Here is a 17,353-nt window from a genome sequence, read left to right as displayed (position 1 = left end):
TTTGCTTTAGAAAAAACAGATGATGGAAAGTGGCATTTCACAAACAAAGCTGACATCAGCTACAGAAAGACTCAAAAAGTGTCCTTAGGTTTACTTAGGAACAAGATTAAGACTAGAGTTGACTGTATTCTGATGCTACTACAGTTGTTTGTTTGGGGGTTAATTTTAGTTTGTTTTGGTTCGGTTGTTGATGGTTTGGGTTTTCTTTTTAACAGTTAACTTTAAGGGGAAATAATTATAAAAGGTCTACGTGTTTCTTTTAAACACAGCATTTTTTCCACTCTGCCCCAAGCCTGACATTTTAATGACCTGCTTTGCTTTGGTTTTTACTGGCAGTGTATATTGAAGGAGTATTTTATGTACAGTTTTAACATTTGAACAATGCAGCTCCGTGTTCTGTTACTCTTTTATGTTGTGGATAATGTCTTTTAAGTTTTTATCTCTTGTAAGTGCTTACTAATTTGAGGGCATTTTTGCAAATACCTTTAGAAAATTTTAGATTAATTATCAGTAAGGGTTATTAATTTAAGAAGAGCAAGCAAAGTAAAGGCTGCATATATTTTCACTCAAATTACTATCCTAAATGACTCCATGGGGGGTTTCTTATAGGGGTCACTGAAAGGCAGAAAGGAATGTTTTTACTTCTTTGCTTTGTCACAAAAATTAGGTTACAAGGGCTATAAATGCAGGTAATACTTTTTATTACTAGATTTTCCTCTGTAATGAATATAACATTTCTTCTTTTCCGATACCCACTGAATGTCTCAGTACTTAGCATGTTTACTCTTACCTTTAACAAGCTCGAAAGTAATTCCCCTTTAAAAATCTTGCAAGCAAATTTGAAGGCAAGAAAGAAACCCGGTATGGCAGGATCCCTGCTAGAGGTGGAAGACTGGAGGGGGACATTGACTTGCCAGCCGCCCATGAGTTCACTGATAACACCAGTAGCTGAGGTACAGAGAAGTAAAAACTAAAACTGGAGAAGTCAAAAGTGGGAACCAGAAAGACCAGAATTTTTTTTTCAGTGAAAAATACAAAATTGATCCCATATTTTCCTGCTGTAAAACAAATTGCTCAGTGCCAGTCTGCCAGAATTCAGATTTACACTGTTCTCTAGTTCCAAAAGAGACCCAGGCTCAGGATTGCTCTGCGATTTGGGCCACGTAGTTAAGCTGGGGTGAGCAGCTCCCCTTGGCTGGGCTGTGCTGTGTCCCCAGTGGTGGCCTGGTGTGGCTGGGCTGGCAGGGCTCTCCCATCAGGGGAATCCACCTCCTCCCCAGCTGGGCCCTTCAGGAGGGCATTAATATTCTCTGAAAGGCGGCCACTCATCTGCAGCTCTCTAAGGCCAACCTACTTTGATCTCAGCCTCAGAAACAGAGCGATGGGGGATAAGAGTTCAAAGTATGAGAAGAAACTCAATATGCAAAGAATGTACCACATCTTAATAAGTAATGAGAGTTCCCTCCATTTGTTGCTATTGTAAGGAAAAATAGTTTAATATCTTTATGGGATTAGGATTCCACGGTACTTTGCTAATGAGTGGCCAGAGCTATTAAGATTTTCCCTGTGTCTCCAGATAGGCTGGCAAACAAACATCACTAAACAATGGAGAGTCTAAGGCTGGCTATTAAGAATTTGATCTGTAAGTATTTTATTAATGTGGCTAACATGTTGAGGTTTTTTTTGTAGACCCTGTAGAGCAAATATATAACACAGAATTTCTATCTTTTCCTTACAAGAGACTTGAGGATTAAGGAAATTACCAGTAATGAATGGCAGTTTTTAAACAAAGTTTATCACCAATGACACTGGATTGTGAAGTGTTCACTATTCAGTCAGCTGTGGTTGAACAGGAGATGAGAAAATTACCAGTGAGGACACAACTCACTATTTTTCACTGGTTTGCTCAGAACTGTGGAGATATCATTCACATGAACACTTAGCCTGCATAGCAATAGCAAATACCAGCAAATTTAGCTTTCATAAGTGTATTTGAGAAAGATTAGCACACACCATTCAGTTCAAGTTTTAGTTTTTAGGTTAGCTGCCTTTCATATTAATCAGCTTTGGCTTTTCAGAGCTGCCTTTTCTGTGTAAGAGCAGTGGGTGAATGCCATGTTTAATAACCCCTTACATCCACTAATTCCTTTTGCAACAATTGTGTAGTTTCCAGAAAAAATTAAATTTCTATAATTGGAAGAAGAAATGTAGAAATTAATGTTGTTTTTCACTAAAGTCTGAGAAAAGTTTGTTTCAAGGAATTGCATTGCCCTTTCAGAACTATTTAGTGTTCCTCAAAGGCCTTTCTATTTATTTTTCCAGGTTCTATAAGTATAGTAGGATTTAAGATCAGCACAAGAAAGTTTTTCACTTGATCAGCTGAAGTGCTAATTGTGACAATGAAGTACAACATACAAAGGATAGTGAGATATTTCACATGCAAACTCTGATTTCCTGAGTGTGATGGCAGGGGTTATTAGCAAGGACTTTCATCAGGTCCTTGTTGAAACCTCATTTCCTTAATTCACTTCTCCCAGCTGATAAACAGCCATGCCATATCTCTAGCATCAATCTGACTGCCCAGAAACAGGTTTCTAAATTCTCTTTCTCACAGGGATTGCATTTTCCTTTCGGAAAAATTTGAGAAGTATCAGAAGTTTGTACAATAGAGGCCAAGCATGAAAAACTTGTCAGTCATGCAAACGCCACCCCATAAATGTCCCTAACAGCTCTTTCCTCTTTTCTATTTTGAGAGGAGAGTAGCTTTAATTAATTTATTGGCAGGCATCTGTTTAACAGGCAGATGTGTGATGGGTTTCTGAACACACCTGGTCAATTTTTTTAATGTAACCTCTAAAAAGATTTTGATCTTATTTTTAGCTTTAACCTTATAAAAATGTAACAGCACAAAGAATTCTTACAGTGACTAAACTTTTTTCTATTTTTTTCTTTTTTTTTTTTTTTTAATTTAAATCCCAGTTTCAAAGGAATTTAGCTATGACCTGGATTTTAATTTTCTTGGGGATTTTACTAATACTTGAGGGGGGAAATCTGGTACATTTTCAGCATATTAAATATCTGTTTGTGTCAAAGTAGTCATTAGATTTCTAATTGATTTGATTATGGAACAGTGGTACAACAAAGGGTATACCTGGATATTTATCATCTTAGTTATGCTAGCATTAGAATATGATTTCTGCTTTTTCATTAGAGGTGCACACTACCTAAATATTGCTCAGTTTTGAAACCACTTTATTATCCTGTCATTGGTGCAACATTATTCAATTTTACATTAAAATTGTTTTCCTGGAGACCTAAGCTCAATTCAAATAAACTGTTCATTTTTGGCAACCAGGAAGAAATGGAGTCCTTGTAAAAATCAGACTTTGGAGTGAGGAAGTTGGCGATTTTTTTCATTAGTTTCATAGGGCTCATTGTTCCTATTCTGGAAACTTTATAGCTGCAATCACCTACGGCTAGAGTCTGATTTTTACTGAGGTGCTATAATAATTATACTAAGTACTTTCTGTTTGTTGCTGACAAACAATACTTGAATGTCACTTAAGGAAAATAGAAACTTTTATATTGTGGCTTCGTTTCCAAAACTTCATGGTTTGAGTTCTCAGAAATAAGTACAAGATATTCATTAAGTAAAACCAAATCAAACAAAGAAAACTACCCTGGGTTTTGCCTCTAACCAGGAGATCTCTCAAATTCTTAGGCACAGTCACAGAGATGTGATAAAATATTTTGCTAAGAAACTTAAGTATGACTTACTAAGAACTGAAGGTTGACAAGTTTAAATACTGTAATAGCAAAACAAACAAACAAAAACCTTTCAGTTCACTTGTGGATTAGTAGTTAATGCTCAGAGATCTGCAAGCTACGGCTATCTGTGCTGTTATAATCCAAAAGAAGAACTCTACTTTTTCTGTTTTTTCAAAGGAAGATCTTAATCACCTCTTTGTAAGCCACCAAACCCCTTATTAAAAGTCTGGGCCCAATCCTCCCTTGAAAGCATGGCCCCAGCAAACTATGAGCTTTGATCCTAAATTGAGAACAACAGTACTGAAGGTAACAGTATGTGATTAAGGACTGCAAAATTTGGGCCACTGACATTAGTGAGACTGACTGCTCATGTGAGTAAAGAACAATTTCATAAGATTAAGGACCATTATTATGTTTGGTAGCTGTATTCTTATTAACTCTTCCTCATTATTTATTCAGCTTAAATAAGATGAGCCATATTAATGTGTTGATATTGACAACATCAGTGGGAACTAGAGTAAAAATTACTGTGGCAAGTTTCTTTTCCTTTTTAATTATTTAAACTTCTGTTTATAGCATAAATACTATATACGGTAAAAAACAGTAGATTAATGGTACAGTTCCTACATCATATTTTTTAATAACTTACTGACAATCTGAATAATTAAGCATAGTTTTCTGTTAACATTACATTGTTCTCACAGACACATAAATTGTTTTCCTGCTGTTCTAAATGTGTCCTAGTAAGAGGGACCTGGAGGGACCTGCTGGGGCCTGGCACAGGGTGCTCCAGTCAAGAGGGAAGGAGATAATGGGACATTATCCTCCAGTTCTCATGTACAATTAAGGCCAAAATTAATATAACATTAACAGCTGGGCTGTTCATTGAGTTCTACAACCAAGCCAGAGTAACAGCCATTCTCCTAAGAGAATTCAGGTTGTCCCTATCCTTAGGGACTGGGGAGGTCTCTCAGATGACCCATAAGTTCTCTCCGGAAGAACGTAGGTAGAAGTGCAACCCTGGAAGCTTTGGGATGGTTACTTTTCTTTTGTGGGGAAAGTGTCTGAACTGGATTGGTAATTGTAACTTCTGTTTACCTGCAGAATGAGGCATTGTGACAGCTCTGACATTGAGGAACTCGAAATATCATTTCAGCATCTAAGAAAAAAAAAAAAGAAAAAAGGCAGATATTTATCTTGCTTTACCTGAACTTTAAAAGCCTTGCAGTGGTACATCTCTGATTTCAGATTTTTGTGTTTGTCGCAAATAGGAAATGTTGAAAGAACCTGGAGCTTAACAGCTTAGCTCTTTCCTTTGAGAGGAAATAGAATTAGAACCTGCATGTGCTTGGCTTATGCTTCATAATACATTTTATTATTACAATTATAAATTAGGCCTCTGGGCACAAAAATACAATATAACTAAGAACATAACTAACCAAGGTAAATTGATGCCTGCCCTAAAATATTTTACCCTCACAGAATACTAGAGACTGCCTCTCACTCTGGGCTCTCCTTTCCTAAGTGGGTCTGTTGGCACAGTACTACAGTGCTGTAACTAGTCCAGGCCTTGAATCTGAGCCACACTTTGGTTTCCATCCACTCATCACAACTGGAGAGTCTTGTAGGCTTTTGGCTGACTTTCTCCTTCTACAGGTGGTGGAAGGCCAGCTGCAAATGTGTTTGTTCTCATTAGCTGTGCAATAAGCCCTGTGCTTTTCAGTGCTGGTGATGGAGGAGAGATAATCTTGTGTGTGTGTGATTGCACATCCTTCCATGCTGGGATTCAGTGGTGCAGGAGTCAGACCTTGGCTTACCATTTTCCATAGAATCAGCTATCAGAAAGCCTGTGTTAGTGATACAGTCCTGTTTCCTGGATATTATGCAGTTATCCAAATTTTTCAAAATGGGAGTAGTAATACTACCCTACCAACTTGTGCCTGATGACTGCAATCATGAATGTTTCTGAGGAGAGACAGTTATTTGAATCAAATTGGTTGTCTTCTTTGTAACTTCAGCTTATCTTGTGAAAATACTGTCAGAATAATATATGCTTCCTTTATAACCAAGAAGTTCTACTCTTGATCGATAGGACTTACTTTTCATTTGTCATCTTAATGAATTATTAGTCTTCCAGGGTTTTTTAGTACATTTCAGACTCTTTTTATGCAGCAGACAGCTGTGACAAGCTGAGATGGAAAACTAGCCTAAGCTCTGGTGCTAAATAGGGACTGGTACTCTTAGATCTCACTGGGTGCTCCTTATTTATATAACTAAGGTATTTGTACTAATGCCAGCTGCTGCAGGCAGAAGTGATGCTGCAGAGTGCCCTGGTGCTGGGGCTTGACATTGGCACAGTGATTACACCTGGGAACTGGCTGTAGTGTGGCCCTGACAGGAGGGTCCAGGGCTGGGAAGTATCTCCTTTGCTAGAGGAAAGGTTCCAGCAATGTGGCCAAGAACCTTAGGGGCTGGTGTCCCCAGAAGTTTTAGGGATGGGGTTTCAAAGTATGTGACCTGTGTCCTTGCACATCAGGGCTGCTGCTGCAAACCAGCCCATGCAGCTCTGGAGCTCCACAGAACCTGTAGTTCATGGGGGCTGGGATTGGGCTTTCTGGGTTGGGCTGCTATTCCAGCTGTGTGCAGCAAGAGGCATCATCAGAAAATGCCACTTTTTCTGTTCAGTTTTTCTGCTTCTGAGTGACAACATTAAGTGCTTTTGCATTGTTGCGTCAGGATTTTAGTAAGACTTTTTGTGTTTTGTTTTGTTTTTTTGCAGTTTTTTGTGAGTTTACCTTTGCTTTGGGTGCAAATGAGGAAAATGAAGTTTTCATGTTCAGTAAGTTGCTTTTGGTCCATAAACATTAACTATGCATGTTAAAGCTGTCCTAGGGCAACCCTGATATGCACACAGTAGTGTTTTCATCTTTTCTATAAATATTTGTAGTTGACCATGCATTACAATAGAGCATTCCTCTCTTTCGACTTTGCCCTTTTATTTTTTAGTTTGTTCAATTTATTTGCACAGAAGGGGGAAGAAGTTTTTATGGAAAAGATAAACTGCAGACGTAACTCTGTGTGTAGATATGTGTGTATGTAGTAAATCTGCTGAAAAGCTGTTTATAGATTTTGGTGAGAAGGCATTTTCTCCATTTTTATGAAGATTATGAAATCTTTGGGGGTTTGTTTATCTACGTATGAAGTTCTGTGGGAAAAAATGTGAGAATGGCAAGGAAACATCGGAAGTAAAGTTAGCTTTGGTTCTACTATTGCATTCTAAATGTCATATTCATCCTTTATTTCCTCAGTGAACACTTCCTCCTACAGTTTCTATGCTACTGTATTTCAAAACTTTTTTGCCAATGAAGGGAAGTCTTATGATGTCATTCATGCTTGAAATATTTTGCTGCTCCTGATGTTCCAAAATGTCAGAGTGTGTTTCTGAGTGCCCTAAACTTTTGGAATAGACAGAAAAATTGAGTGAAGCACAGAAAATTATTGTCTAGTAGTAGTGAAATAAAAACTTACAGGACTGAGGATTATTGTTTTCAAATTCCTTCTAGTATATTACTTTATACCATAATATCATTTCTGGTTTTGTTCAAGTGTTGGCTAAGCCAGCAGTCAGAGCAGCCTAAACCGGGAAGTCCCAAATCTGGGCGGGCATTTTGGCAAAGTGCTTTGGCTGGATCCTAAGTACAATCCTCCTGTTTGCTTACTAGTAAAACAAAAAAAGTTCTTCAGTGAAAACAAATCAAAATTGTAATTGTTTTTAATTAGTGTCTGGTCTACTTAAAAGCTTAAAATTATTTGATATTTGCATAGGTCCCTTGCCCAATCATAGTTTCATGACAGGCTTAGTGAAATAAATTTGACACAAAATAGCATAAAATATCCCTGGGTTGTACCCGCTGACAGGTTATGACAATTTTGTATTTGGATTCAGATCTCTAACATTTTTAATTGAGCTAAGTTCCAGAGTGCTAATCTCTCTGTATTTTTGATATCTACTCTTGCATTTATTATGTGAAAAGTCTGTACATTTCAAACAATTGTTTTAGACATAAGCATAGGAAGGCTTTAGTTATATATGGAGAATGTACTGCTGTGGTATTCCTTTTTTTAAGGGAATAATTGAACATTACTGGTCTAGTATCACTGTCTTTTCATTTGTCTTTCATCACTGCGCCTTTCAATACCATTCATCTATGGACTAATGCAATGCCTGCCGAAGTCAATAGAAGTCATTCAGCTGACATCAATGAACAATGAATCAGGCCCTTTAAAAAGAAGGAACTAGAGTTTACAAGGGTTAAACAGAGCAGTGAGGAAAAACACTCTGAGGCAGGAATTGTGACTTCTCCTGTGTCCACACAGCACCTGGCCCTTCCCTGACATTCAGAACAGTGACAAAATGACCAATTCTCAGTCTTCACTGGTAGCTCTGATAAGGGAAGACAGTTTTACCAGTCAACATCTGAATTGTTTTTCAGTGCAAAGCCTTAGCAGGTATCAATAGTTGTAATACACAGTAAAATCTGTTCAGATATGTGTCATTGATGCAGATGTTGAAAATCTTTGTGTGTAATTGCTTCTGCCCAGTGTTTCCAAAGAACACACCTTGCTATCAGTCTTTCTTTGTTCTGATTAAGTTGTAATCACTCAAAAGCAGATTCAGAAGCTCCCCCTCCTTCCCTCCAAGAGACGGTGTTTGCTTTATACCCAAATGTGACATTGCACACTGGAGCAATCGAAAGAGGCCGCAATGATCAATTGAGGGCCCAATCAAGGCCTCACAGATAGGCAGCCATTCGTCGCTGTTTGATATAAAAGGTGTTTTATTTCTCATCACTTTTTTGTCACTGAAAGAATGCTTCCTACGTGCAGATTAATTAAAGTGTAAACATTAAATATTGATTGATGCATTATCAGCATGGAGCAGTTGCCTCCACTCAGATTGATTCCTGCAGTGATTTATTGTCATATTTGTGGAGTCATTTCACTCGATAACAAAGAGAAATAGCCTGCTCCCTCTACCTTTCAGGCTTGCTTTCTGGAACTTGCAGTGCACCTCCTCATCCTCAGTGACTCCCATTTTTTGTTTTCTAGAACTAACATGGTGTCACCATCATTTCAGTAAAGAACCTTAGTGCTTTTTATTTTGGCATTTGCATAGTCAGTTATAGTTCAGTGGGAAGCTGGCAGCCCTGTGCTCTCAAATGGAACATCTCTGGTTAACACTTCCACCCTGTGCTCCACACAGATGCTTTCCATGACCCTGCTCAGGCACAACTTTGCAAGGACAGTTTCAAATCATTCAAATTCACTCACTGCCAACTTGACAGAAAGGTGAACTTTCAAGAGAATAACATTATTCAGGTCAGTGCTATGGCTAAATTATCCAATTAGTTACTCTGAGTAGGAGCATGGCCATACACTAGACTATCAATTTAAAGAATTTCAGGTTTTTACTCTCACTTTTGAAAAGAGGCCTCCATTCAAGCCTTATGAAGTATTTAAAATGAAGCAAAGTTTTGTGGGATGTTATTGAGCATCTGGATTAGAATTTTTTTTCAAAAATAATATTAATTTGCTGTAGTTTTTGGAAGTGGATTGAAGTGAGACAGTATTCCAAACCCCTTCCTCTTCTCCCTGAAAATCTTTTGTATTCTTATTCTGTGTTCATCTGTGTCAGGAATGGCTACTGCTCAGCACCACATGTTGTGCTATCTGCTGCACACAGCCATCTGAGCCAAAAGAAGCCATAGCCCTGAAGTCAGGTATTTGCTCCAGACTGCTGCAGTCCTTCCTCCCCTGTGTTTTCACCAGGCTGATGGTCACCTAGCACGTTTGCAGCCAGAAGCTGCCTGTGCAGCCTGGAGCTACCCTCAGTGACCCAATCAGCTGCAAGAGAAAACCATTTGTGGAATTGCTTTGTTCTGCAGTAACAAAACTTAATCTCTTACATACATGGCTTTCATTTACCACTCAGGGAATTAGAGTACTAAAGTCTGCTGAAGTCAAATGTGTGAGCAAGACCACAAAAATATGTAATAGGCAACTGGTGATTTTGATTCAGTCAAGCAGCAAAACATTAACCTTTGGTCACAGTAGCAAGGAATGCTAAACTTGTGAATTTACTGCAGCAGATAATTTCACTCCTGTACCTGCAGGAGATCATAGGAGTGGTTTCCTACATAAGGAGAGGCTGTGCCAAACTGGCTCTCTAAGAATGGTGTGCTATGATTTCTCTAAAGGCCTGTTGCAAACATGATGTGAGACTTCATTAAGATAGGTATGCACTTCTACTGCTGCCATTCCTGCCCATCCCTGTCACTCCCAAGCACTTGCCCAACAACATTTTATGTAGGATGCTTTGATATTTTACAGATGTAACCAAGCCTGGGAGAAAATGCTGCTCTTCTAGGTACTTCCTCCCTATGCTTTTCCTACCAGATGCTCTTCCCGTCCTCCTGCTCTGTGTCATTTTCCATTCCAAACCAAAATTCTTTTTCTTTGCATCAGCTTGCTGAAAACTGGGCAGTCCCGCCAGAATCTGACACTCCTGAAATTAAAAAGCAAATAGACCAACCTTAAGGTATTGCAACATGGTGCTCATCTGGGTCCCTTCAAAGCAGTGTCCTTGCAAATCACTTTTCCCCTGATCTTCATTTGCTGCTGCCCTTCCTACCCTCTGAACTGCTGTCACTTTGAGTTAGACTGTCACCCTGATTGAAGTTGTCAGCTCTGCCAGGGAAGGACCTTGCCTTCCTGTGTCCCTACCCAGCTGTGCAATCCAGCGTGGCTGCCCAGCCACCACTGCTGCAAATGCAGGGCCACCAGCCTCCTGCTTGCAACACTGCTCTAAACAAAATCTGCCATCATTTTTGTAGATTACATGTATACTTTTCAAAGATCCTAATGCATTTTGTGCAGAAAATGTTCTTAAAGGTCTCTATTTTCAGATGAGAGCTTACATCAGCTATGGAAAGAAACTTTAATACTTTTCATACTGGTAATTCTAGAAAATAATATTCAGTTGGGATTGCATTATCATTGTTTAGATAGTGCACACAAAAACAAATTAAGATGTATCTCAGTTGCAAAGGATCTGTTTTGCAGATCAAAAGTAGACCTGTGGAACATGTAAAGAACTGTTCCCTCTGGGGACATCAGAGCACCTTTGAAACAACTGGAAAGCTTTGGTTGGCTTCAGGGGGCCCAGGCTTTCCTGGATGGCTTTCAGAGGTGCTTACACTCGACTTGGACTTATTGTGACTTGCATGCAGCCAGGAATAGTTCCTAGAAGGGAGCAGCCCTCAGGAAGTCACCAGTTTAGGAAGAGCTTGGGGTGTGACTCTGATGTGGTTTGTCCTGGTGCAAGTTACCCCAAAGGTATTGGTAGCTGCAGGCACCTTCCCAGCTGTGGGTGTGGGTCTTTGCTGCTTTTCAGCACTGGTATCAGTGGGGCAAACTGGAGTTATCTGGGAATGCTGCTGCTGGGAAGAAGCAGCACAAACCAGGGCACAGCAAGTCTGTGTTTCTCTCAGCCCCATAAGAGCTGCTGTGGTGGGCAACTACAGAGAGTGAACAGATAATAGGAATATTTGGGGGAACCATGGAACAGAGAATAGAAAGAAGATCTTTTTTACAGCTACTAAAATAACTTTGTGAAAGCAGTGTATGATTTCATACTTCTCAAATACCATCCTCCTGGGCTGGATTCTGAAAGGAACAATGTATTTGTGAAGTGAGCTTGTCCCTCAGTGCACCTCAGTCTTATAGAGCTGGTGTATAAAAGCCATACAGTAGTTAATAATGAAAATTTTAAATCTTTTAATTTGTTTTGATGTTTTAAATAAGGTGAAAACATGCTTTTTTTCTTTATATGCTTTTCCCAGGATCATTCCTTTCCCAGGTTGGAAAGATACACGTCTTAGAATACTTCTCTTGAATTCTGATTAGTGTTTCCTTTCACCATGGACAATTAAATCTGACATGAAGGGATACAAAAAGATGTTTGTTAAGTATTTAGAAAGCTCAGTACTGACCTAGATGCTGGAATTTTTGGTATGTTCATATACACAGGGATTGTAAACCTGTCCTAAGGATTCAAACTCAAAAGAAGCTCCCACTGCAAAATAAAATAAATTTTAAAAATTTTTTAAAAGTCCCCAAAGTTGTGATGATGAATACAAGCTGTAGAAGGCAGCAGCCCTCCTTATTTTGCTGAAGAGACTGTCTGCTCTACAGCAGGGGTTGGATATTAATTCAAACCAGTCTGCTAATTTTTCCATATGAAGTTACAGTCATATGACCATTTTGACCAAATAGACTCTACTGTGAATTTAGATTAGCATATTGATGCAAATTACCCAACTGTTTCCTTGCATCTCTATAAGACCTGCAGGATGAACACTGTTGCCCTAAATTGTGATATTTCCCCTACAAAAATGAGTTTACTGTTTTTGAGGCAACAATTACTGGGTGCATGAGAATGATGTGTTATTTCCTGAAATTGTATGTAATTTATTTTTAAGAGTTTGAAACAGAGTTTTGAAGTTAAATGCGTATCATCTTTGTAACTGCTCAAATAGTCTTATTTTACATTTCCTGAAATACCTTTGAAGTTAAATGCAAATAAGGGGAAAATAAATTACAACTTGTGGAGTGACCAGTGTCTGATTATATGCAGCATAATTTACTCCATCCTGCAATAATGTTTATCTTATACTTATCCCATGTACTTCAGAATCATTGAAATGATTGGTAATTCTTTGCTTGGGGAAAGCAGTTAAGTTTGTTCATCAGGTGGACCTTTTTATTCACTTTCAGGTCATGAAGACTTAGCATTTTAAAAACACTGATTCAAAATTTATTTAATGTTAATAATAAGCAGATACAATTCAAATAGTCAAACTGCTCAAAATAGTCTTTTCTGTTCATCTCTAATCCTTATTTACCTACAATAATTTGACTTTGGAAAAATTGATGGGATTTAGTATTTTAATTTCACTATTATTATATTTAGAACCATGAAATAGATTAATAAGGCACATTTACTCTTTCTTTGCCTGCTCTGTAGTCTACAAACAGAAATGGTATTTCAAATTAACAGACTTCTATTAGAAGAAACCATTTTAGTCCAAAAAGAAGCTTTTTCATTCTTAGACTATTACTTGTATTATGACAGAAATTAACATTTTAGTGACCTGTAATTAACTGTGTCTCCTCATGCTAGGAATAAGACTTGGCAGCCACAGCTGGAGTTAACTGTACGTTGAGGTCTAAGTCCTTTATTTATAGCTTTTTGTATTTGCTAATGACACTGTGGAGTTCAGGGATGCAGACAATAAAGAGTACAAATAAAATCTGTGCCTCATGTCTGCAGCCCTGTTCCATTTCTTTCCTCCAGTGGCATCAAGAGTTTCCTCAAATTTTCCTGTGCTGGGAAATCTCCAGGGTTGGTGCGCGAGTCTTTGACGCCGTTAACAATTTCAATCTGCACCATTAAAGCTGCATTTTCTCACCGTCCCCTGGTAATTGTTGCAAGGACTTGGACAAGTGAGACTATCCAAAGGCATCAGTAAGGTCAAACCGTGGTAGAAAGAGCTCTGATTTTATCCTGGAGATTGATGCTTGTATCACCTTTTTTTCGATTCAGCAGCTGGGGTTATAAAATGTACTCGCAATCACTGATAACATGTTAGATCAGACAACAAGTGGAGTAACACAGTATTTTATACACTCTGGGTAGTTTTACCTACTGCAACAATAAATCAGGGAAGGCAGAGGTCTTTTGTAAATTTTAATGAAAATTCAACTGCTGAAAATATGGTTACTTCTGGCTGAAGTTCTAGAAATATGATTTTGCTTCCATTCTTTAAAGCTGTAAAAATTGTTTTAACTACAAACTTTCTGGTAAGGCAGTAAAGAAGAAAGCAATAAAAGAAGAGACAGCACATCCAATATATTATAATTAGTTTGTCGTTGGCTATAAGCAAACTGAAGGGAGGGGACCAGACAGTAAAATGTACTTTGAGTTAGTTGTAAAGAATTCCCTTTCTGAGCACCATCTAAAAAAAAAAAAATCTCAGTACATGAATGAGACTAAAGTTGGTTGAATGGGCCCATTGTGCCATTTCATAGAAATAAAATCATGATAAAATTTTAAAATATTTGCCAGCTAATCAATAAGCTGCATTTTTAAGCAACTCCAGAATGTTTAGTAGAGAACTTTTTCTTCCACTGATTGTTATAGCTACTGAAAAATATGGTTTTTTATTATTGCAAAATTGCAGTTATATATAGCAAACCTAATAGAAATTTATTAAATTAGTGTCACAACAGGAAAATAGGGGGTATAGAAATAAAGAACATTAAAAAATACAAATATGCTGCTAAACTTCTACAGCATCTTTCTTTCTTGTAAGTTTAAAGCAATATTTCTGTAAAATTAGCTTTACTGTTTCCTAAAAGCTCTCAGACTACAGAAAAAGACCCAAATCTGTACCAAGTGGCCAGGCTCATTTGAACACTGAAGACTTGAACAGCAATAAGAATTTATACTTGTTTAGAAGTCACACAAAAAGTGAAATTTATGCAGTTCTTCGCTTCCCCGAGGTCAATTTTTCCTTGATTCCATTTTTTACAAATTATGTCATCCACATACATGATTTTTTAAAATATAAACTAAGGTATGATATTTGTTATTGCTTGAGCTTTTCTTATTTTTCTTCTTTATTTCAGATATTTCTCTTTGATTTCATCCATTTTCGAGTACCTTGTCTGGTTAATGGAACATTAGTTGAACTTTGATACTTTCATGATTGATTCAGAGCAGAACTAATAAGATTTAAATGAATATTAAAAAAATATTTTTTTAACAATAACATTTAAAATGAAATATCTTTTGAATAATTTAAAAGTTACAATTTTTCCTTATTACTAGTGTTTCTACACAGAAATTATGAATTATACGTATTGAGTTGTTTCTTGTAGCCTTCTTACAAACTTCAAATGATTGTCAGAATTTTATAGAAAAATATTTAAAACCTGATTGTTTGCTCTCATTTTTATGATTTTCCCAGTACACTTTTGTTGGCTTCAAGGGGTTGTTCCCAAATTACATTGGTGTCACTCTGGAATGAGATCAACTCTGTTCAACCACCCCAAAGATCACTCTTACCCACAAAACATCACTGGCTTCCACCACTCTCAGAGGTACAAAAGGTGAGCTGCAGATTCCTGCCTTCCATTGCTTCTGGTGCTTCTATACCTGCATAAACAAAGAATATTTCTCTCTCAAACTGGTATATATTATAAATAGCTAAAATGTCTTTCCTATTTTTTTTTTCTGTTATGTAAACTGTGTGTTGGGAGCTAATTTCTGATCTCTACTTGAATACTTGGGTAACTTTTAATTTACTGTCTAGATTTCAAACCTCGCCATGTGAACTCTCATTAAAATATAATAATGGCAGCAAGAGCTGTGGCCAAGAGATTAATATTTAGGCAGTGAATAGGAGCTTTCAGAAAGCCTGTGGTAGTTTTGAAAAACATTCTATCCAGAATGACAGAAATGAAAACTATCTGGAAGTTACCAGCCAAGGAGTGATGCTGTATATCCTTTAGAAACTCCCTGGGCTTCCACTGCTAGGGAAAGGCAGCACCAGTTCTGGGAAAGTGCATTCCCTCATGCATTGTGATGTATTTCTGCAAACTTACTATCAAGCAAAACAAGTTTCCAGTGGTTCTGCATCTGTTCCTGCTCAGCCAAGGTGCCTCTGGGAATATATTTCCCCTTGCAGCAGCAGGTGGCGTTGAACAGCTCACGTTATTCTCACTCTCATAATCATTTTGTCTTACATGTAGTAAAAGCTTCTCTCCCAAAAGAGAGAATCTGCAAGAGAAATTCAACAAGATTTACAGATGCAGCAGATTTCCTACATGACTAAAGTAAGGGTAAGTTCTTCCAACTTTAATCACACTGAGAAATAAGACTATAGATAATGTATTTAAGTGACAGCAAAAACAGGTGTGGTAGAGTAATATCTTAATTGCATTTTATTTTCCTGTCCACAAAAATCTCTTGAAATGCTACTGAGTTCATAAAGAGTTGTGATAAGGTCAAGTTATCACGTGCCAGCTCATTCACTCTCCAGCAGACACACAAACCTGAGCTAGCCTGTGGCATTCTTTCCACACTCTACCTGCTCAGGCAAAGGAAAGGTTCCCCTCCCAAATACATTCAGTGTGTGTTGTGTTCAGAGAACACAGGGCAGTGCTGCAGATTTACCCCACAGCAAGTGAGAACAGAATGAGAATTACCATCTTCTGAGCTGTTCTGAAACTGCTTCCAAAAATCAAGGGGCATTGCAGAAGAAGTTCAAAACACCTCCAAATGATTTCCTAGATTTATTTTTAAAATATGGCATGTACATAAAACAAAAAATAAGTAACTATTTTTACCTGCACACAGGTAACATTTAAGAACAGAAGTCTTTTACAAGCAAATAACTATACATCAGTTTATGTAGTTAGTCTTTGCACTAATTATGAGCATTTAAGAAATCCATCCATCTTTCTTTCATCAACAGTCAGAGTTTTCCATTTGCATATCTAATAATTTATGGCATGTCCTGACCCCAAGCAGTAATTGAACCAATAGATCTTCAGCCTAGATTTACTCATCTGGCTGCCACAGTAATGTAACTCTGCAGGAGTTTTGGATTACTCCAAATGCCATCTCCTCTTCTGAGAGGTTGACAGTCACAGGCAAAATTTGACCTCCCAAATGTCAAGGCAGAAACTCCCTTGCCTAATTTAGACTAACTAACTCTCCTTTTGGAATACTTCAGATAAAAACAAGTGGGCACAATGATTAGTCCCAATAATGTGAGACTCTGTAATGATAAATGAATTCTCCTTACAGTTTAAAACCATGTAAGAGGGAGAAATCTATGTACCAGAGCTTGTAATAAGTAATGTAAAAACTAAGGAGGGGGGGGGGGGGTGGAGGGGGTGGGAAGAGAGAAACTGTTACATTAGAGAGGAATTTCATGATCTGAGCCAGACTGATGAGACTTGAGCTGAGAGACTTGGAAGGGGCAGATGGGGTGCTTTTCTGCCTCAAGCAAGCCATGGCACAGGGCAAAACCACTCAGCCAAGAGCCTGTGTTTCATCTTCTCAAAATGTTGTTTAGAAGCCAATTTCAAGGCAGCATTATATGCCTCAGTAAAGTGTTCTCAAAAGCTTTGAACAAGAAAAATGCCAGCAAACACACAGCCCTGCACTGCTGCAGTGTCTTTGCTGAATACTAACTATAGAGCAAATGCAGCCAGGGAAGTTGTGGGTTTACAGCAGGTATAACTTGGGAAACTCCCTCTGCCATTCAGACACTTGTGGCTGTGTGGGGCAGGTGCAGAGACTGCTCAAACTGCTGCTGCTTCCAATCCATGGATCAGATCTTGTGAAAAGGCTCTGGGTTTGAAATTTTGTAACCCTCATCTGTTGGCTCTTCTGTTTTCCTGGAAAGGAGCTCCATTGAATAAGCCCTGGCAGACACACAGAGCTGTGCTGTTG

Source organism: Haemorhous mexicanus, chromosome 12 (assembly GCF_027477595.1).
Source record: "Haemorhous mexicanus isolate bHaeMex1 chromosome 12, bHaeMex1.pri, whole genome shotgun sequence".
In the NCBI taxonomy this organism is placed as follows: Eukaryota; Metazoa; Chordata; class Aves; order Passeriformes; family Fringillidae; genus Haemorhous; species Haemorhous mexicanus.
Note: the sequence above shows the minus strand (reverse complement) of the source record.